Consider the following 22,388-nt stretch of genomic DNA (forward strand, 5'->3'; position numbering starts at 1 on the left):
TCTTCCTCCTTTGTTGCCCTCTTCATTTGTTTTCTCTTTTCCCTTTCCCCCCAGTCAACCTCTCCCATGGAACTGTGCTGGCCTGGTGTGATCTGTCCAGATACAAGCCGCCATTCTAACACATAGCTGGAATCCATCTTTACCTTCAGGTTTGTCCGTGAGCTTGAGAGCTCTGTAAGGGCTCCATTGCTGAGATCTACCTGTCCCTTGGCAGACACCATGTGGGCATGGCAGGCAGATTGAAATGTCTGAGAACTCCTGGACATGAGGAAATTTAGCTGGGAGGGCGAGGGCGGGCAAGAGAAAGAAAACCTGCCTTGTTAAACCAGGGAGACCTTATCCTGGGCAGCATGCCTAAGGTCCTTCATGGAGCCAGGGAAAGGCCTAGAAAAGGATAGCTTGCCATGGTCACCTTAGGGCTAATCCTGGCTGCCCTGGCTCAAGTCCATGTGTGCTTTCTCATCACTCATGAGACAAGAATTCCCACACACCGAACAGGTACTATCTCGGTCACTTTTCTTATGTTGTGAACAAACACCTGTCATACAGCATGCATTTGGTCACATTGCATCCACAGACAGGAAGCAGAGTGGACAGGAAGTGGGGTCAGGTTTCAAAATCCTTAGGCTACCCTCTAGTGATGCATTCCTCCACCAAGGCTCCACCTCCTAAAGGTTCCACAAACTTCCAAAAGAGGAGGACCACGGGGGAGGGGCCGTGACACCAAGTGTTCACACATGAGCCTGTGGGGTCACTTCACATTCAAGCTGTAAGCGGTGTGCTGATGTATTCTGTCGAGGCACATAGTTTGTGAGAAGGCATCTGTGAGCTCTCTTGGCGCCCTTTTTTAGGCAGTGAGGATGCCTTCCTGGGAAGAAAAAAAAAAATCTGCGTCAGAGCCTGGAGAACGGAAAGTTTTTTTCTGTAATATTTATCCCCACAAAATAAATATTTCCCCTTCTAGCCAGGTCCAGCCTGTCTCTGTTGACAGCTTTTCAGGTCCTTCTCCTGAATATCCAGTCACTTCAGGGACAGGGAACAGGGTGACCGGGCAAATGGGTTTTTTTGTTTTGTTTTAATTTTCACTGGGCTTTTCGCAGCTGGAGAAGAGGCTGCCAAATGACCCAGTTTGATTGGCTTGCCTGGGGAGGGTGGAGCCAGGGCTGGGAAGGGAGAGGAAGTGCTAATGAGTGTGATCCTGGGGGAAGTCCCAACCCCAGAGAGCCAAACTTTGGAGCAATGTAACCTGTTCCCTGGATTCAGTCTGCAGATCCATTCCCACGTTTCCATAAGGGTTCCCTTCACCTGGGTCAGCTCCGTTCAGAGGGGTGGAGAACACGCCTGCTTGAGGCTAGCTGAGAGGGCTCCGCCTCCTGGTCCATGGGACGGACTATTGCTTCTGCTCTGTGAATCAGGCCAGACTTTGTCATTAGCTGCAACCCTAAGGCATCTCCCACAGCCTGTCACTCACTGCCCATGGGGCTTATTTCAGGCCTTCAATGGACATCCTTTTCCTGTCTTTAGACTTTGCATAGGCTGTCCCTCCTTCCCTCTCTCTCTCCCTCCCTCCATCCCTCTCTCCCTCCTTCCCTCTAGGGTCCTATTCACAGAGAATCCCCAGTACTGAAGGATCACTGACCTCAGCACCCAACCCCAGCACATACCCCCTCACATCTCCTTAGAACCCCTGACACCTCCCACTCTCCCACTAAGCACGGTATTCATGTCATTTTCTGTGTGTGTGCACGCGCACACACACACACACACACACACATCCCAATGGCAGTGTGTGAGGTCAGGTGCTTCTCAGCAGCCGCTTAGGCAGTGCCTGCTCCACAGGAAGTGCTCAGTGAGCACGTAGTAGTTGAAATGATGGGCTGAACAAGCGTAAAGTAGCCCCTGTGGTTCCCTTGGTCTGGCACATCCTCCTCCATACTTAGGTCACATCCATGAGGTTTTGTTTTGTTTCGATCAGCTCCTCTCTTGGAGGCCAGGAGGCTTTAAGAGCAAGCCAAGGACTCCTGGAGTGGGGAGCATCAGTACACAGTGCAGGGAGGGCCAGGGAGCACTGCTGTGGCCCGTGGAAGGCTCTATGGGAATCGTCTGAGCAGAGCTGGGTGGGGGCAGGGAGGGACTGGGCTGAGCTGTACACCAAGTTTGAGTCCAGGCAAGGGACATAGTGGTGAGCTTGAGCAGAAGTTCAGCACATAGTAGGACCTTTCTATCAAATACTGCCTGTGTGATGAGCACTTTGCGGGCTTGGTTCACTGACTTCTGATGGAAACACCTCTTTGTAGAGCCCGGTTACTCTTCCTAAGTCACCCAGGGAAGAAGGAAAGATCGAGGAGGGTGGGGGACTTACCCAGACTCCCAGGTAGTGTGGGGCCAGCTTAGGGCTTGGATCCCAGATCTGTGGTGAGAAGAGACACGGGTTCTTTAAGCTCAGCCGCACTCGAGGCAAAAGGCCCTTTCAGCTAAGCTGGAGTCATCAGTTCTCATTTCAGACAGCCACGGGCCCTTGAGCATCCTCTTCTCAGCAGTGGTGGAAAACGAGGCTCCGCCCTCTGTCACGTGAGGCTCAGGGAAGTCAAATGATTCAGCTTCCACCTGCTCACGGAGTTAGGGGTGATTTCTCTTGTTTTGCACCTGTAAAATCTTCAAGTATTTGTTTTTTGGTTTTTGGTTTTTGGTTTTTTGTTTTAATGGGAGGAAGTAGCTTGGAAGGTAATGGGAGAGTTATCAGCCCTTCTCTAGGCTCTTGTTCTAGAGTGTTCTTTCTCTTCTCCATGCACTGACATCTTCTCTACTTTGCAAGCGCTGCTCTGGTGCTGAGTGTTTGATCCCAAACACATCTCTGGTCCATCGTGTACCAAATGAGAACCACAGAGAGCAAGGGGCTTGCTATCTGCTCATTACCTTCACTTTAAGACCCCAGGGGGTATGGGGCATGGCTGGATGTGGAGGCCAGAGGTTGATTTGAGTGTCTTTCCTCAGTAGCTCTCCACTTTGCTTTTTGAGATAGGGTCTCTTGTGGAACCCAGAGCTGTCTGTTCAGCTGAACTGGGTCCTGAGCCCCAGGGATCCTCCTGGGATCCCAAGCCCTGTGGGTACATGGTTTGGGTTCTGAGGATCAGTTAGGTCGTCGGACTTGCAAGGCAAGTATTTTCCTGACTGGGTATATTGGCTACTTTTTCTGTTGCTGTGATAAAATACCATGGCCAAAAGACAACCCAATGAAAGAGTTTGTTTTGGCTATGATTCCAGGAGGCAGAATCTTCCTCATAGCGAAGGTGTGAAACCTGAAGCTGGCAGATGACGTTTCCGTTGATACATTTGAAGCAGAGATAGAGAACGGGGAGCAGAGAGAGGCAGTAACCCTGCATCTAGCAATGCGCTGCCTCAGGAGGGCTCCACCTCCTAAAGGATGCATAGCCGCCCCAAACAGCACCACCAGTTAAGGATCAAGTGTTCAAACACAGCCTTCTATAGGGAACATTTCTCACTAAATCACCAGACTGAGCCCTATGCTGACTTCTTTAGATACCATTTAGTAATTCCATGGGCATTTCCTCTTGGACTTCCTAGTGTCCCTCTTGGCCCCACGGTCCTTCCTAGTTCACACCGTGGTGATCGTTTCTCTCCCCTTGGTCTCTAGTGGCCTGGGAACTTCTCATAAGGCTTATTTCTACAGCCCTCACAGAGAGCCAGCCCATAATGGACTGCAGGCTGTAAGCAATTTGTTGTGGGCTTGAGTGCAAAGGCTCAGACTCAGTTTACCTCAGAGTGCACACCACTGCATCCCACTGCTTCCCTGTGGTGTGAGCCTGGAGGACAGACTGATTTGAATGCCAGGCTTCATGTGTATGTGGGGTGGGGATTGTGGGCGTGTGTCTCTGAGTTCCTTTGAATGGAAAGCTAGGAAATGGAGACTGACAGAGCTTGCCCACTGTCGCTGCTTTCTGACATAGAACGCTGCAAGAATACAACTAAACAGTAGGCTGGATGGCAGGCAATGGCAAGCTTCCCCTGGCATGAGCCTGACAGCTGTTCTCACCTACTGCCCTCTTCCTCCTCCCTTTCCCCCTTCTCCCCTCCCTCTCCCCCTTCCCCCTCCCTCTCTCCCTTTCCCCCTCTCCCCTTCCCCCTTCTTCTTCCCCTTCCTCCTCACTCTTCCCCTCCCTCTTCCCCTCTCTCTCCCCTTCCCCTTCCCTCTCCCCTTCCCCCTCACTTTCCCCTTTCTCCTCCCTCTCCCTCTCCCCCTCCCCTCCCTCTCCCCTACTTCCCCCTTCCTCCTCCCTCTCCCCTTCCCCTCTCTCTCCCCTTCCCCTCCCTCTTCCCCCTCCCTCCCCCTTCCCCTCCCTCTTCCCCCTCCCTCCTCCCCCCTCCCCTTCCCCCTCCCTCTCCCCCTTCCTCCTCCTTCTTCCCCTTCCTCCTCCCTCTCCCCCTCACCTCTCTCTCCCCTACTTCCCCCTTCCTCCTCCCTCTCCCCTTCCCCTCTCTCTCCCCTTCCCCTCCCTCTTCCCCCTCCCTCCCCCTTCCCCTCCCTCTTCCCCCTCCCTCCTTCCCCTCCCCTTCCCCCTCCCTCTCCCCCTTCCTCCTCCTTCTTCCCCTTCCTCCTCCTTCTTCCCTTCCCCCTCCCTCTCCCCCTTCTCCCAGGATTATCCCTTGTAGACATTATCTGGAACCTATGCTCTGTGATGGGCTGGCCCTTTGAGAAACCATGCTGGAGACAATGAGCTGTGGGCAGCAGTAGAACCTGGGAAGCGAAAGGACAAGCATCTCACGCCCCAGGGTTAGAAGCCCAGGAGCACCCAGATGCACAGTGCTGCTGTTTTGACACTGGCTATGTGTTCTCCTGAAGTCCTGACCTCAACAGAGGCAGCAAGGGTGCCTACTTCTGAAGGGAAGCCATCTCAATAACTGATGCTCAGAAAATGGATCATCTATGTACAGAGAAAGAAACAAGACCCCGGTCTCTAACCATGTGCAAATCGACTCAAAATGCTCAAAGGTTTAAATACAAGTTTCCAAGTTATGACACTCCTATGCAGAATAAGAGGAGAAATGCTTTAGGACATGGATCTCAACTGTGATTTGAGGATGTAGTGCTTTCAGTTAAGGTAACAAAAACAAAAGCAGGCGGGTAGATTCTGTCAAACCATAAGCCTCGCCACAGCAAAGGCACCTATCACCAGGCTGGAGAGCGAGGAGGAGGCAGCATTTGTGAACTAAGTGTCTGGTAAGGGGTTAATACCCAGGGTTTATGTGGCTCTTAAAGAACTCAACAGCCAAAAAATAATCTGATTAAAAATGAGAGAATGACCTAAATAGATATTTCTCAAAAGAGGATATGCAAGTGGCCAGCGTGATCACTCATCAAATGCAAACCAAAACCACAGAACTGTTCTCGCCTCAGCAAGGATGGGTATTGTCAAAAAGGAAGAGAACAGCAATCCTGGCGTGCTGGCATGGGAGACAGGCTCATACAGGACTGGGGGTGAGCTGGGGGTGTAACTGAGAACAGCCACTATGGTGAAGAATGTGGCATCCCCCAAGAAGCTAGAAACACAGCAGCTGTATACCCAAGCCATCCTGAGCCAAGAAAATGGAATCTGTGTGTTGAGAAGACAGTTAAACATGAGGGCTGACTGTGGCATGTCATACTTAGCCTTGTGTAGACCCAGCCTCAGTTTCCGTTAGATAGATAAGAAAGTGGTGTCTATAAACAAGAAATGGTATTCAGGCATAAAGATGACTGACATGATATCATTTCCAGTAACACAGATGAATCTGAAGGATGTGTAAAGTAAAACAAGACAGGTCCAGGAAGCCATAAGCCCTATGTGGAGTCAAAACCATTGACCTCAGAGAAGCAGAGAACGGGATAGTAGTTACTGGAGCCTAGAAAAGCCCCTGGGAAGGGATAGGGGAAGGACTGGGTATACAGGGTACAGCTGGAGAGGAGGTGAATTTTAATGTTCTGTTGCAGAGAAATGACATATATCTGAAGTAACAGGTACCCTTGGGGCTCACTGCACAGTGTGTGTGTGTGTGTGTGTGTGTGTGTGTGTGTGTGTGTATTCTCACTGAGCCTCATACATGCACAAGCCACCATGTGCTTGCTTTAGTCCTTTATTCTGGTGGTGCAGTGCAGGGGATTGAACCCAGGGCTCTAGGGATGTCAGGCAAGCTGGCATCGTGCAGCTTCTCAGTGCCTTGCTATGTGTTAGCTGGAGCCATCAAGAAGACTTAGGAGGTAAAGATGCCGGTGACCAAGCCTGATGACCTGAGTTCTGTGTCCAGAACCCACACTATGGAAGGAGAGAACTCTATAAATTGTCCTCAGACCTCCACATGCATCCTGTAGGATGCACACATGTGTGCACACACAAATAATAGAAGTACGATTATTTTAAAGATTAAATCAAAGTGTGTTCATTGAAAATAGAAATGAATGTTTTAAAAGCCCTGACCCTCTGTTTGTAGCTGGGGTTAGTGATCATATGTTCCCTTCTTCAGAAGACCACAGAAAAATTCAGTGTAAAACACGGTGCACAAACCTCGATGATCAAACACGGACACAGTCCTAACCCAGACTCCAGTGGTGAATTATGAACTGTGACATAAAAGCAAGAGTGATAACATTTTTGAAAAGGAGATACACTGGATTTTATCAACAATTAACACATTTGAACCCTAAAAGGATGCCCACCAAAGAAGGTATTTGCAAATCCCAGATGTGATAAAGGTCTAGTGCCTACAAAGTGCCTACAATATATAAACAGCTTCAGTATATAAAAAGCTCAATGACCCAAAAGCCAATGAAAACAAACCAATCAGACAGTGGTCTATGCATTTTTATTCGACATTCTGCTAATATTCACAATGATTCATTAAGTGCAAATCAGACCACAGGTCAAATGGTCTAGCCCCAGCGATGGTGGGTGATGTCGTAAAGGAAGACAACAGCAGTGCCGGCATGCTGGCATAGGGAGGGAGAGAGGGAGAGAGGGAGGCAGGAAGGGAGGGAGGAGCACGTGCGGTGAGGGATGAGGCCCTCGTCAGCTGAGAAAAGCAAATCTAAACAACAATGAGAAGCTGCTTTACATGTACTGAGATGGTTGTAGTTCTCTAAATTGAAGATAACAAGTGAGGATTCAGAGAAATATGAGCCATTATACAGTGCCGGTGGGGATGTAAAGGGATGCCGTAGCCATGGAAACGCCTGAGAGTTCCTCCAGAAGTTCAACACAGAATTGTAATACGGTCTAGCAACTCAATCTTAGCCATATACTCAAAATATCCCAATGTTCTAAAAATTTAATACGAATGTTCATGGAAGTACAACTCATAGTAACTAAGAGCTGGAGTTAAATGTCCATCCACAAAGGAGGAGATAATTAAATGTGGTATATCCATTCAGTGGAATAGTACGCAGGCATAAAGAAAGTGAAGTACTGATGAATGCTACAACATGCATGAATCTTAGAAACACTGTGCTCGGGGAAGAGACCAGACACAGAAGATAGCACAGCGTGTGGGCTTGTCTCTACAAAATGTCCACGGTGGGCAAATAAGTTAAGACAGAGGGTAACAAGATGAGAGAGGCAAAGATGGGAACTGATCTTAAAAGGTATAACAGGGTTCCATCTGGAATGATGAAAATGTTTAGAAGGCAGGGGATGTGGCTCTCCCGAAGAGCACTTCCCTAACATGCACAAGGCCCTGAACTAGACAGAGTACTTGCTATACAACATTGTGAATGTTCTGCGTCCTACCACAGCTAGTTCTGTGCAGTGTAAACTTTACCTCAATGTACAAAAGTAACGCATAATACACATAATAACACATAATACAGAGACAGCAACTGGGAAGGTGTGTGCCTTAGTTTCTTTTTTATATGACAAAGACCCTGACAAAGGCAACTTAAGAGAGAAAGGGTTTGCTTGGATTTGGAGTTCCAGAGAGTTACAGTCTCTTCTGGCAAGGAAGACCTGGTAGCAGGTGCAGGAGGTTGGCTCGCTCCTGTGCATGTGCGCGCCCAGACACACACGCGCATGCGCAACTCACTTCCTCCGGTGAGGTTCCACCTCCCAAGGCTCCATAAACAACGCCACAAACAGCTGCAAACCAAGTATTCAGGATGCAAACCGACTGCTGGAATCATTTCACATTCAGAGCACCACAGGAAGGCTTTCTCCTCATCTGAGGCCATTGTGTACACTCCCCTCTGGAAATCGGCCTTTTGTAAAGGCTGGGGGTTGACCGGTTGAGAGGAGAGGGGACACAGCTTCAGCTTGGTCTCTGTGACTCTGTAAGCCCTGGGTGCGATAGGAGCACCTGTGGGTGAATAGCCGTGCGCAGGTGGAGGATCTTCTTTAAGACCTGTAATGCTGGGGGAGTCACAGTGATGACAGACACTACGAGATGCAGATGGGTCAGAGGCTGTTTTGAGCCATCCTCATGTTTTTGTGTATCCTGCATGAAGCAGCCTGCTCCTCTCACAGTGAGAGAGAGGTTCTCCGTGTGACTTAGAAATCATAGGAGGAGGGGCCTAGCTGAAGGATCCTTGGGGGGTACATAACCTCGGGGGGGGGGGGGGTCACCTCCTGAAGAGCAGCCTTCACCATGCTCTCCTATTGCCCAAACAGGTGAGGCCAAGTGACCATGGGCTGAACATTCTAAAACTGTGATTCCCCAAGAAGTCTTTCTGCTTTAAGTTGTTTCCATGCAATCTGGTCCCAGCAATGCCACCACAAGCATCCCTGGGTGTCCAGAGATGGGCTCACTAAGGTAATGCCCAAGAGAAGTGAGGGAGATACATTATGCTATGCAGATGCCTCAGGATGTTGAGGGCTACCTCCCAGGCAAAGAAAAGAACACGTTCACCACGTGTCGAATCTCAGAGTAGGACAGCATCCTCATAAAATCTCAGAGACAAAGCATGCCCCAAATAAGGCGTTGAGGAGATTACATCCCGTCTAGATGCAGCTGTGGGCAGTTGTTTTATATTGGTTCCATGGTTTGCTGGTTCTGGGAGCTATCCTTGATGAGGGTCAGCCCAGCCACACAATTTCCTCAGATAATTAGGCTAATTAACACCTCATTTATTAAAACTCTGCCTTGTTTTATGTTCAGTTCTAGAGGCATTTTGTATACAAGTATCCCTGTATAAGATAAGAGAACTGAGACAAACAGAAGGTAAGCCTTTTAACCAGTTATGTAGATTCCCTGTGAGATGGCCTCCTGCTGCTACCTTGGATATGGTCTGAATGCAGCCAGCAGCAGCAGCAGCAGCAAGGCCACCCTTGGCTATTTGTACTACCCTGGTCTGTCCCAGGACCATGGTGTCTTCTCAGAATAAGTGTCTCAGAGCCACCCGTTTCACTTGTGGAGGAAGTTCTGACATTCACTGGAGGGAGACCAAGCATTTAAGACTCCAGACTTTGGGGGCCATTTCAGACTCAAAGCATGACAGCACTCCTTTCAAGTCCCCAGCCCCCTGACCTTAGATTTGGGTCTTCTCAGCACCTTATCTGAAACTCGTATTATTCATTCATTTATTTATTTATTTGGTTGGTTATCTATCCCTTGCTAAGCTCTCTCAAGGATTGTGGACACTTGATTCTCTACCTCTTCTCCAGGCCCAGAACACCTCCAGGCACACAGTAGGTCTCAATGATTGTATATTGCATGTGAGAGGGGGGATTAGTTGATGGCCCTTGATTTTAGAAGTAACCTGCTGCAGGCGACATCAGTAGGAGCAGCTGACCTGTACAGCGCTGTCCCTCCAGCCAGCCTTGGCTAATGCTTGTTACCTCATTTTCATTGGCCCACGCTTTAGCACCCAGGGCACAGCAGGGCGAAAAGGCTCATCTGCTCACCAGCTTACAGGTGGCAGAGCCCAAGGACAGAAAGTGATATCTTTGTCCTCCCCACCTCCAGCCTGTCAGGGAACCACCCTGGGTGGTTTCTGAGCTGGCATCGTGCAGGGCCGGAAGGCCCATCGCTCCTCACCTGCCTGCTGTGGGGGTGGCTCTTGGCAAGGACCTGAGCCAAGCATTTGCTTTGCTTTCAGCACCCGGGGGTAGCAGACTAATTAATGGCCAAGCAGCTGGTGGATGTGCCCTGACTGTCTGAAAGATTTGGGGAGGCCCACAATAGGCAGCAGAGCTCAGCTCACCAATGCCCTGGGGTATGAGGGGAGACCATGTAATTCTTGGGACAGTGTGTGAGGTTGTTTCCATCACAGGAGGATGAGGGACAGTCATTGGAAGGTCTTTTATTCTTGTCTTGGCCTGGCAACTAATTACGTGAAATTGAGAATGTTCTGGAACCCTGCTGGATGTCGGTGGTAACCCCGCCTACCTCCTGCAGAAGTAGGTGACACAGGCAAACCACAGCCCTGGGTGCGAAGTCAACACTAGTTTGTGCTGAGATAGTTTACTGTTCACTGTTCTCTGCTTGACAAGGCTCTGCGGCGCAGACAGGCCAGGTGCTTAGGAAAAGCTGCGTCCCTGCCCCCTCAATGTCCATCCATCATGCATCAAGTTGTAAATCCATGTTTGCCTTGGAAGTCCAACAGCCCTGGGCTAGCCTTGGAAGTTTTCTGTGGGTTCCATAATGATCCCTCTTCCCAAGCAGCAAGGATAGGGCTGAAGTGACCACTTTGGACCCAGTGAGTAAGCGTGCACACACATACACTTGCCTTTCTCTCCCTCCCTCCCTCCATCATCTACCAATCTACCTCCCTTCCCCCCCAACCTTCTCTCTGTCCCTTCCTTTTTTCCTCCCTCCCTTTCCTCCCTCTTTCTTTTCTTGAGCGTACACTGGAGTAGGCATGGAACTTGGTGACTCTCAGGTCCTTAGGCCCAGGAAGGATCTCAGCAGAATCTGAGGTCAGCAAATAGGTTTCTCTTCTCTGTGATATTTTGAGGCAACTCTCTTCTTATTAATCTCATCTGTTTCTTTTCCAATTAAAGAATAAATACATAATGTATACTAATTGTAGAAAATTTGGGGGGGAAATGCAAACCTCCCACAATTCTACTCCCCAGAAATAGCTGTTATTCACATTTCTGTGTATTGACATAGGCACTTGAAGATATTGTGTTTAAATTGCTATTCTATATAGTATAGTCACTGCTTATTAATGTATGCAAGTATCTAAGTGTGGTTACTTTGCATGTATTTAACATGTTATAAAGGTTTTCCTAAGTAATGTCTGGAAACCCTGGACCTATTGCCTGAGCTGCCCGTCTTCTTCAGTGCCTGTGGAAGGCATAAGGGCAGACTGTGACTTTCTCAGAATCTCCTATCTACCACAGCCCATAGTAGGTCCAGAGAACTGGATAGCTCCAGTGTCTCCATGGCTCAGAAAAGGTGTCCTGGGGTACTTCTAGCTGGCTGTCATGTAAGGATGGATGTTTCTCCCTTCTGTGCTTCTCCCTAAGAAATGGCAGCATCTTGGAACAGTCCTTCACCACAGTGGGGCCCTGCACTCAGGAAATCCTCTATTTGTAAAGGAACAGATAACCTGAATGATGTCACCCTGATGGCATGCACGTCTTATTTCCACAGCCCCACAATGTGGGTCTAATGCTTCCCCTTATCACCTGCTGACACAGAGGCTCAAAAAAGGTCACGGGGTTACAACACAATGGCTCTCGTACTCTGGTAGCCTTGAACTCCAGAAGCCCAGCACCTGCCTGGTGTCCTCCTACATGACACACACTTCCAGCTGCAGGCATAGGTCCCAGGGAAGAGGCTTGCAGCTGGGCCTCCTTCACGCTTCTAAAGCTAGAGAAAAAGCAGAAGCTGGAAGCAGAGCTTGGGGCTCAACGTCCACGTCCATGTGAGCCATTCCTGCTACCTGCCTGTCCCAGCTACTCCTGCGCTCTGACGGCCTGGCTACTTCTCCCTCTGTCTGTGTCTGTCACCACCTATCTTGTTCACAGCTCCATTTCCCCTCGTGTCAACGGATCGCTCAACAAAATGTTTTCCATCGTTGCCAGCTATTTTTATCCCTTTTATCAGAGTTATTTCCTTTGTAAATAGCTTCCTGGCACAGAGGAGGCAGCCTCACTCCGTTCCAGCAAGTGCCGTGGGGACAGGGAGGGTGTGGGCACCTATCACGGGAGGGAAGAGTGGCTGGCCTTGGAGACTGCTTGTGCCCTGGCGACGGCAGCAGGGGGATGCTCATTCGTTCCATTTTTATTGTTGCGACTATTTGAGCAGGCGGCGTGTGCACAGGCCTCGGAAACACAATTAGCGACAGGCGCCCAAAATAGACTCGAAATCGGCAGCATCTCTTTTAGCTCAGAGCTTTTCATGCCCGCAGAGGGAGAGCGTTTCTGCTCCCAAATACACATCTATTTTACAATAAGACAAATGCTTCATATCCCTGCTGTTAAATCCAGCCACATGCCCTTCCCTGCCAGCCAGCCCTGCTCCCGAGTTCTCAGCCAGCATTTCCTTTTGTGGTTGCGAGAGATGCTCACAGCAGTGTCCTCATCTCAAGCTTAGTGTACCCTCCCAGAACTGCAGCGCAATTAGCTCTCAGGAGCTGGGATTTTCATCAGCTAACACTGCTGTCCTAACAGCTCACTTTCAGAAGGTGTTGCTGATGCCAGTGTTGCTGGAGAAAAGAGCCAGCAAGACATTGGTGGGAGCCTCCCAGCCCCAGAGGTCGCACCAGGCCACGGCAGACAACCAGGTCTGCTCTCAGAGTGTGGCTGGTTGTCTCTGAGCTTTTCAAAGGACATGAACTTCCCAAGGAGTCAAGTCGGGGTTGGGAAACTGGGTCCAGAAAGATCAGGACTGGTCTCAGGTCAGAATACCTACCGCAGGATTTACAGCCTCAGGTCCCCCATGACACTGCTCTCTGCACTTACATGTGAAGTGTAAAATTTGTGGAAAATTTTGGCCTTGTAGATCTGGGGCCAGGGCCCTGAGGCTAGAGGGTCACATCTGGCCAGATGGGTTGCTGTTCTCATTGTCTGTGATCGTATAGGTTCTATGGGAGGTGAGTAGTTATGGAGCAGAGACTAAATGACTGCCAACTCTAAAACTCTCCTGGCTGGCTCTTTCTGGAACAAGATTGCTAACCCCCATCCCAGCTAGTAAAGGCTGTGAGAAACAAAGTGCCCCCTGAAAGGCTCAGGGGCATGCTCAAGATTACTCAGACATCTGAGACAATAGTATGTGTACCCAGAATGTAGGCTTTTAACAAGATTGAAATTCATCCCAAGAAGTAAAACCTCATAACAATGAACACGTAGATGTGCAAGCTGTCTGCTGTATTTCTATACAACCTCCTATCTGTGAGCCACAGTCATCACATCTGTCAAATGGGTATAATAACATTGGGCAATTACAAGGATTTGGCAAAATTTAAGTAAAACCCCCTTTTAAATTGAAAATAGATTTATTTCATCCAATATATTCTGATTATGGTTCTCTTCCCCCTACTTATCCCAGCTCCTCCCCACCTCCCCCTCCCCCATCCAGATCTGCATGATTTCTGTCTCTCCTTTGAAAACAGGCATGTAAGGAATGATAATAAAATAAACCAAACAATTCAGAGTAAGACAAAAACAACCAAACAAGAAAAAGAGAGAAGCACAAGAAATAAATATAGTCCCAGAGACACACATCCATACACATAGGAATCCCATAAAAACACAAAACTGGAAGTCATAATATATATGCCTAGGGCCTATAAAAAATGCTCTCACCTAACATTATGAGACAAAGAATCTCCAAAGATACCCTTGAGTTCATTTTGTGTAGCCTGCCCTTAAGAGCGGTTTCCCCAGTGATATTCCCCTGGAGAAAACTAAACTTTCATTTGTAAGTGACTCAATCAGAGACAGCTTCAGGTTAGAGGGGTCATGTGTCCACTTCTCCTTTCAGCTCTAGGACCCATCTGGTGCAAACCTATGCAGGGCCAGTGCATGCTGCGTCAGTCTTCCTGAGTTCACAGAAGTGCCAGTCCTGTTGTGTCTAAAAGGTTAACACTTTCCACAAATGTTATATCCCATGTATAAGCACAGAGAGCAGAGTCGTGGGAACCAAAGGTTGTAAATCCATCGGTAGAGATTCAGAGTTTTGATTCTTTGAAACACCAAGATTCTTTCCCAGACCTGACTCCTCTCATTGGTCCCTACTGACAATGACATATCCTGTGGGACCTCCAGCCGTTTGTCCTTTCCAGAACAGCTCACATGGCTGCACAGAATGAAGGTCCTTGAAACATGGTGCACACAGGTTGCTGTGTTTTACAATAGCAGACCTGTGTTTAGATCTTTACCCTTGACCCTGGTCCTCACTGGACCATATACCCTTGAGTATATAGGCTCCCCTCTCCACATCTCACTTTCCTTATCTGGAAGACAGGAGAGAAGCAGAGCCTTCCAGGTAGGCAACAAAGATTAAATACAATGTATACTGTGTATTTAGGACCAGACCCCACTTGATAACCACGTATGACAGTCAGTGTAAGTTGTTGTTCCCTCCAGAGGACATGTTTTAGGTACAGTTTTCTGAGTTTGCATGGGAATAGTTCATTTTGGCTGACTACAGGTCCTTGGTAAACACTGCCTTAAGAACAGAAAGCTCTGAATGGCATCTGCTCTGTTGTTGAACTAGTGAAGCCCAGGAAGCCAGTCCAGCCATGCTGGGGCTTGAGACCCACCTGTGTCTTCAGAAACCTGCACTTTTCTGGCTCTGGCTCTGGCTCTAATCGGGCAATTGTGAGGATACTGTTATTGTATAGATGGCCTGACTTTGAAAGCTAGGAAATTTCTGAATGGGCCTTGCCATGCTGATGTGTGCTGTTGACCCAGCTGGTTTCTGTTATTTGCTAATTTCTCAGTGTCAAGTGGGTTTTACTCTTCTTGCACACAGAAAGCTAGGGCTGACCCATGCTGAAACCTCCATGGAGGGGTCCTGGCTGCTTGGAGGATCGTCCTGTTCCTATACTAGTCTTCAGGGAAGGAGACAATGCTTGGAGTTTTCTGGAGGAGGTATTGGCTTTCTATCAGACTTGGTGTCTTGGTTAGGGTTTCATTGCTGTGAAGAGACACCATGACCAAGACAACTCTTATAAAGAACAACATTTAATTGGGGCTGGCTTACAGGTTCAGAGGTTCAGTCCATTATCATCGTGGAGGGAAGCATGGCAGCATCCAAACAGACATGGTGCTGGAGGAGCCAAGAATTCTACATCTTGGTCCAAAGGCAGCCAGGAAGAGATTATGTCACACTGACCAGACTTGAGCATATATATAAAAGCTCCACCTCCATAGTAGCACAGTTCCTCTAACAAGGCCACACCTCCTCCATAGGGCCACACCTCCTTATAGTGATGCTTCCTATGGGGCAAGCATATTTAAACCACCACACTTGGAAAATCGGTTTTATGGCAGGATTTTAGTTCCTCTCAGAAAACTCTTCCATAAAACTGGGCATAGTGATACACTCCTATGAATCCATGCATGTGGGAGGTAGGATAAGAAGGGTCAGTAGTTAAGGCCATTCTTAGTTATATAGTAAATTTAAGATAAGCCCAAGTCATGTGAAATCCTGTCTCAAAAATTAGAAAAGGAAATTGGAAGCATCTGACTTGGAGGTGGGACTCGCCTCCAAGGTTTCCTTGGAGGACCTAAGTTGAAGAACTGTGTTCATGAGTGTGTATGTGTTTGTGTACATATGTGTATATGTATGCATGTTTGTGTATGTGCATGTATGGAGGCCAGAGTTGATATGAAGTTTCTTCCTTAACTGTTCTTATTTTCCACCTTTATTTTTGAGACAGTTTCACTGAACCTGGAGCTCATTGACTTGGCTAGACTGGCCAACCTGTGAGCCAATCTGGGATCCACCTATCTGTTTCTCCAGCCCCGGGACTCCAGTGACATGCTTCCACATCCAGCTTTTTACATGAGTGATAGGGACCAGGACACAGGTCCCCGTGTTCACAAAGCAAGTACTTTACTCCCCAGTCACAAGAACTCTTTCCAAAGGCAGGCATGGAGCCATGAAAATGTATGCTAGATAGGTGTATCAAAGAGCCTGATGTCACATAGCAAGTGTGTTAGTTAGGTTAACAGTTCTATAGCACAGAAAGCCTGGGGCACACCCAGATTCCAATGCAAAGAATGTAGTTCTCCTTCCCATTATAGTCCATGGCTGACCTTTCTTGGTGGATTGTCTTCTCTACCCACTGATTCAGGAATCCAGGCTCCTTCAGTCTTGGGCTCCAACACACTAAGGAAGAAAAGTAAATTGGATTTTGAAGGATGTTATCTGTAGAACAACAAATGGACCCAAACTGATGCCATAGAGATTAACTCTATTAGGATAGCAACTAGGTGGTCACAAAGGCTGTCAATACCTCTGTCTGTGAACACCCCCACCCACAGAGCAGTGTTAAGCGCACAGTAGGTACTCAGTAAATATGTGTGTAAAAACCAACTGGCTATCTTGCTCTTCAGTTCTATTCCCTTGTCTGAGACTCCAGGCCAATGCCAAGTCATGCCTGTTGAATTCAGAGCCCAAGGTTCCTCCAGAGAGCTAAGCACTTTTAGTTACACATCCATCACATAAGTTGCATTTGCCAAAGAGCAATTTAAAAGTTTTAGTGGGATATGATGGCATTAAGTGGTAGGAGCACAAGGTTGAGGAGATGAAGACCAAAGTCAGCTACTTGGCAAGTTCAAGTTCAAGGACAGCTTATGGCTACTGAGACCCTGGCTCAAAACACAGAATGAATGAATGAATGAATGAATGAATGAATGAATGAAATGTGAGACTATAAGCAATTGTGACAAATGGGTCTGGGATACAAACCTCCTCATCAGAAGCCACTCAAAGAACATCCAATCCACAATAAAAAAAAAAAAAAAAAAAAAAAAAAAAAAGCCAGTCCATGAGCTAGCACACTTGAGCATGGCAGCTGGGAGCCAGGTTCCAAAGGGAAGCATGCCGTGGTTGATTAGCAATGTCTGCCATAGATGAGATAGGGATTGATGAGGAAAGCCACACAGAACATGTTAGGTGATCTTGTGTCTTCATAGACTACAGTTATGGCTAATGCCCAAGGAAGAAACATAGTAACAGCCAATATAGACTAAAATTGGAGGATCCTTGGCACTGGCCAGAATGAGAAAGGCCAGGGTGAAAAATCTCTGTTGGAGAGCAAGGGCCTAGCAAGACTGCAGCAACTGGTGGAACTTCTGAGAGGGAAGACCAGCAGTAGAGGCAGAGCACAGAGTGATGTGAGTTGGAATCCTCCCAGGTGGGTCTGCTTCCTGCTCAGTTGTTCCAGTAAGACAGGATGAAGAAGCCTGCAGTCATGGGGTAGGCATGAACCCAGTGGGCAAATGGCAGGCGGCCGCTGGCTCCTCTTTCCTCTATGATGCCTCCTATGGAGACCTGAACACAGAGTACCAGACCCTAGGTGCCGGGCCTTACCTCTTATCTTAAGGGTTTTTATTGCTTCGACAAATCACCATGACCAAAAAGCTGGGGAGGAAAGGATTTATTCAGTTTACACTTCTAGAATGCTGTTCATTACAGCTAGAAATCAAGACAGAAACACACAGGGCAGGAACCTGGAGGCAGGAGCTAATGCAGAGACCACGGAGGGGTGCTGCTTACTGACTTGCTCCTTATGGTTTGTTCAGCCTGCCTTCTTATAGAACCCAGGACCACCATTCCAGAGGTAGCACCACCACAACGAGCTGGGCCTTTTCCCATTGATCACTAATTGAGAAAATGCCCTACATGAAGGCATTTCCTCAACTGAGGATCCTTCCTCTCTGATGACTCTAGCTTGGGTCAAGTTGACACAAAACCAGCCAGTAAACCTCTCAACTAGTAACTCTGAGCATCCTCTGTGCTGGTTGTTTGGAGTCCAGAGATACAAAAGTCATGGCTCCCTACCCAAATGGACTCACCGTTGGGAAGGAAAGAAAGGTCCTGTACATCCTGGGCCCTGAGATGAAACTCAGTTTAATAGCAGCACTTCCAGAAGCAAGAAATGCTTCCAAATTAGTCAGAAGCCTGACTTAGAGAGTTTCCTTGATTTTTGTAAAGTAAAAATGTTGCCACCTGCGTGCCAATCAAAGAAATGGAGTCAGTCAGTGGCTAGCCATCCATGCTGTGCTATGGAGGGTGCTTGGAGGGTGGCATTGCCTCTGCCTTAGAAAGGATCTTCAGGACACTGGGGTCCTGGAGATGGGGCCATGATGAGTGTGCCAGGGCCATAAAGCAGGAATTCCTAGTCCAGGGAACAGCACAGACAATAGAATGAGCATTACTTATCTGCAACAGTAAGGGTGCATACAGGTGAGGCTGGACAGACAGCAAGGACAGACTGAAGAGCCTCACCTTCCACAGCTGGGGCTTGGAAGTAAGGCTCCAGGCAAGATGGTCCTAGTTCCATAAAGAGTCCTGAGCACATCAGCCGTCATAGCACAGGCTCCTGCGGCTCTCAGTTTGGGAGCACAGATGCTCAGTCACCACGGATTGTCTATTTAAAGACATTTGCGATTAGGTTCCAGAAGGCAAACTGAAGGATGGAGGAGTGGGGGAGGGGTAGATTAGGAGGAAGAGACAGCTGGGAGGTAATGGGGAGGCCAGGTGGCAGCCTGGACCATGCTCGGACCCCTGGGTGGGAGCCGGGCAAGTCTGTCTTTCTCTAAGTCTCCTTAGTACTGTACACAGTAAATCACACAGTCTAGGGGCTGGTTGAGCTCAAGGCTGGGCTCCCTTACTAACCTTCATAGCTCGGGTGCCTGCTTCCTCCTCTGTTGAGTGGAGATGATCACAGGGCCTCCCTCTCAGAGTTGCTTGAGGATTAAGGTGAGATAAATGATGGGAAACACTTTTAACCCACCTAGCCCATAACAAAGGCTCACAAGCTTCTCATGAAATCCGTGTGTTCTATTAGCGTTATTAGTAGTGCTGGGTGAGGTATTGGCTGCTTTTCTTCTTGCTCACAAAGCAACCTGAGGAAGGAAGGGTTTCTCTTGGCCCACTGTGTGAAGGTGTACAGTCTGTCACGGTGAGAAAACCACAGCACTGGAGACTCTCTGGCAGTGGCAGCTTCCAGGTAGGACTTCCCATGAAACAGGAAGCAGGGAAAGGACCAGAAGCCAGCTCTATACCTCAAGGCTTCCTCACAGCAAGCTGCTTCCTCAGACGAGGCTCTGTCACACAAAGGTTCTACAGCCTCCCCAAACAACCCCACCAGCCAGGAACAAATGTTTGCATGCATGACCTGCAGGGGACATCTCACATCCAAACCGGAACAGTGCTGAACAAGCTTAGTGGACACCCCTTCTCCTGGGGTACATGGGAGCTTTCAGAATGCAGAAAAATCAGGTTCCAAACAATTGTCTGAGAGCATCTTCAATATCCCTGACAGTTGCTCTCTCTAATCCAATTCGTCCTCTTAAAGCTTGAGGGCCTATCTAGAAAAGCTTCTTTTCAAGGCCAAATCCATTTCCCTGGCATCAGCTGCGCCAGGCACTGGGGGACAGTCAGGCCGAATCCATCCAAAGTGGCCACAGCAAGAAAGCTGCTCAAGTGACAGTCCTGACTGCAAGGAGCCACCATCCTCCAGATGCTACCTTTGCATCCTTTCCAGTCAATCAATCTTTAAGGAATTTTCCATGTTGTGATTCACTCCATGGCCAATTTTAATCACGTGGGTTCTCCAAAGTTTGAATCAGGATCGACCCGGACTACTGCCCTTACCAAAAGAAGCCATTATGTGTCCACAGCCATCTGCCTGAGTTTTACCTTTGGCTTAGCTGCCCTCTGACATTTCCACCTGAGCATAAAGAGTCTGGTATCGTACTTCAGAAATACACACCTGGAATCCTTGAGTTACTTTAAGGCCCCAGAAGGTGAATCATAGAAAAAGGTGGTTATTTTGGTTGATGTGTTTTAAGTCATGAAGTTGTATCATTGTTGAGTTTTCACTCACAGACCAAGCAAACCTATGGGTTTCAAAGGCTCCACTGCAATGCATTTGCTGTGAAAGCATTGCCTGGCTTCCAATTCAACTGTGATTGATTTCTGGATGCCACGGTCCTTGGAGGCCAGACTCCTTCAGAACGAGGCTCCATCTCTGATAATCTTAAGAGAGGCTGTGCAGATGTGTTGATTGGCTGCAATACAGGCTGGTTTCTTCTCCTCTGGTCTCTAGATGGTCAGGCTCTGCCACTGTACTGTGCACTGTCCAACTGTCACCTGTGATCACCTGTGCTTATTGTTCTGTTCCCAACTCTAGGACAGAGTTGGATCTGGCCCCTCTATGTAGCCAACTCCAAGTTGTATTCAACAGTGACCCAGACAGACCCTGGACCCGACCATGCAATAAATAAACAAGGTCTAACAGATGGGGACCTACAGTTAAAAGATGATGCCAACGTCTTCACACCCATAAAACTCCGTGTTTGCTTTCAGAATCTGCTCAGGCAGTGCCTTGGGAGAACCTTGGAAAGCTTTTCTTAAAGGTCCTGAAACCTAGGACCCAGTGTAGAGCTCTGCTCAGCTCTTCAGCACCAACAGAGGGTCGACCTCTTGCCACCTCCCACCAACTTCACTACAGCTACATTTCAGATACTAGCTACTCAGTTCCGACACAGATAATGGAGACCACAGTGGGTAAGCCTGTTCTGGCCTGTGTTCCACTACTACAACATAATGCCTGAGGCTGAGTGATTTATTAAATAAAAAGCACAAACAGTTTTATGTAGCTCAGGATCTCGTAGCCTGGGGAGTCCAAGAGGCTGGCCCTGGGATCTGGCAGTGCTATGCTGTGTGGGATAGAAGGTTGGAGGGCAAAAGAAGACAAGAGTGAGAAGACAAACAGGGCTGACTTCGCACCACAGCTAACCCACTCCCAAGACACTCTCAACCCAGGTTCTGTCCTCCTGATCACCCCTATCCAGCCCCATCTCCCAACACTGTCACACTAAGGCTAAGTTTCTTGGATGAGCTTTGGAGACACATTGTTCACATAGCCTCATCCCTATTCCCTCATCCCTTCTGTCATCAACTGCCTCTGCCCTTCCTCCTCTATGTCTCCCCCTCCTCACACCCTGCTGCCCCAGCCACCCTGATCCTGGCACATCCTCCCTCTCACCCTTCTCTGTCAGGTTCCTGCTGCCGGCAGAACTGCCACCTTCCAGGTCTGCCAAACTCTTACCAGGTCTCCAGACCAACGCCCAATGCTCTCTCTCTCCCAGGAAGGTTTCCCAGGTCTCCTGGGTTAGAATTGTTGACCTGTCCTCCCTCAGAGCTCACAGAGCACACGTGACAGTCCCCACGACTATGAGTTAGAGCTCATATTACCCCACCTCTGTCACAGAGCTCAGAGAGGGCAAAGGCTTTAGGTCACTTATCTTTACAGCACAATATACAGTGTTCAGTTCCTAAGCCTTCCTGGGCATGGGAGCCTTGGCCGTTTCTCTAATAGACCTGTGCCTCAGTAGTTTTGTCTGTAAAGTGGGAACCCGAGTCTCCTTTCTCTCAGTCTTACTGTGACCTATATGAAGTAGGAACGGAACTGACATAGAAATGAGCGTGGATATTGATTCAGGGCTCACGTACGCATGGCTCTGAGCTCTTCTCAAGCAGTTCACTTAGCTTTTGAATGTGTTGGAAATAATTGTGCAGGAAGTTGCAAAGATAGTTCAGAGAAATACCATGTGCCTTTATCCCAGGATTCTCTGCTGGTTACATCTCATACAGTGTCTATATTAAGTCTAAGACAGTGACACTGGTCCAGTATGTGGGACCAGTCTTCTGTGTTGTGTTTTCACCTGCCAGAATATGCCTAGGATACAAAATACCTCTATTCCCACAGGGCTGTTGGGTGCCAGCCCTCTAGTATCACACACACACACACACACACACACACACACACACACACACACACACACACACACACACAGTCTTCCTTCCCCTACTCCATCCCTGACAACCACTAGTATAACTTCCATCTGATAATTTTTAAAAATGTATTCTTCTCTAATATGTCCCCACTACAGCCTCTCCTCCCTCCAGTTTCCTCAGTTCTTCCCTCCTCCCCCATATCCATTGCTCCTCTGTTTCTCTTCAGAAAAGAGCAGCCCTCTCAGTGATACCAACTGAACTTGGCATAGCAAGATGCAATAAGACTAGACACAAACCCTCATATCAAGGCTGGAGAAGGCAACCCATTAGGAGGAAAAGGGTCCAAAGAGCAGGCAAGAGTCAGAGGCACTCCTCCCACTGTTGGGAGTCCCACAAACGCTGCAAACTAAGCAACCATAGCTTGTATGCAGGCAAACTAGTGCAGACCCATGTGGGCTCCAAGTTTACCGACTCAG

The 22,388-nt window shown here is 48.4% G+C and overlaps 1 protein-coding gene and 1 long non-coding RNA gene across 2 annotated transcripts in view; one reads left to right on the forward strand and one right to left on the reverse strand.

The window, feature by feature from the left end:
* Positions 1 to 22,388, forward strand: part of Nav2 (neuron navigator 2) — a 646,610-nt gene that overhangs the window by 174,230 nt on the left and 449,992 nt on the right. The gene's annotated exons all lie outside the window — the stretch shown is intronic.
* LOC143442438 (uncharacterized) lies at positions 507 to 21,365 on the reverse strand. The gene is made up of 7 exons (XR_013110659.1): positions 21,224 to 21,365; positions 18,784 to 20,831; positions 18,394 to 18,535; positions 16,197 to 16,269; positions 2,363 to 2,410; positions 1,306 to 1,404; positions 507 to 868 (listed from the first exon to the last, which is right to left on the reverse strand). It is a non-coding gene; the product is annotated as an uncharacterized LOC143442438 (long non-coding RNA).

The sequence above is a fragment of the Arvicanthis niloticus genome, chromosome 1 (genome assembly GCF_011762505.2).
Source record: "Arvicanthis niloticus isolate mArvNil1 chromosome 1, mArvNil1.pat.X, whole genome shotgun sequence".
In the NCBI taxonomy this organism is placed as follows: domain Eukaryota; kingdom Metazoa; phylum Chordata; class Mammalia; order Rodentia; family Muridae; genus Arvicanthis; species Arvicanthis niloticus.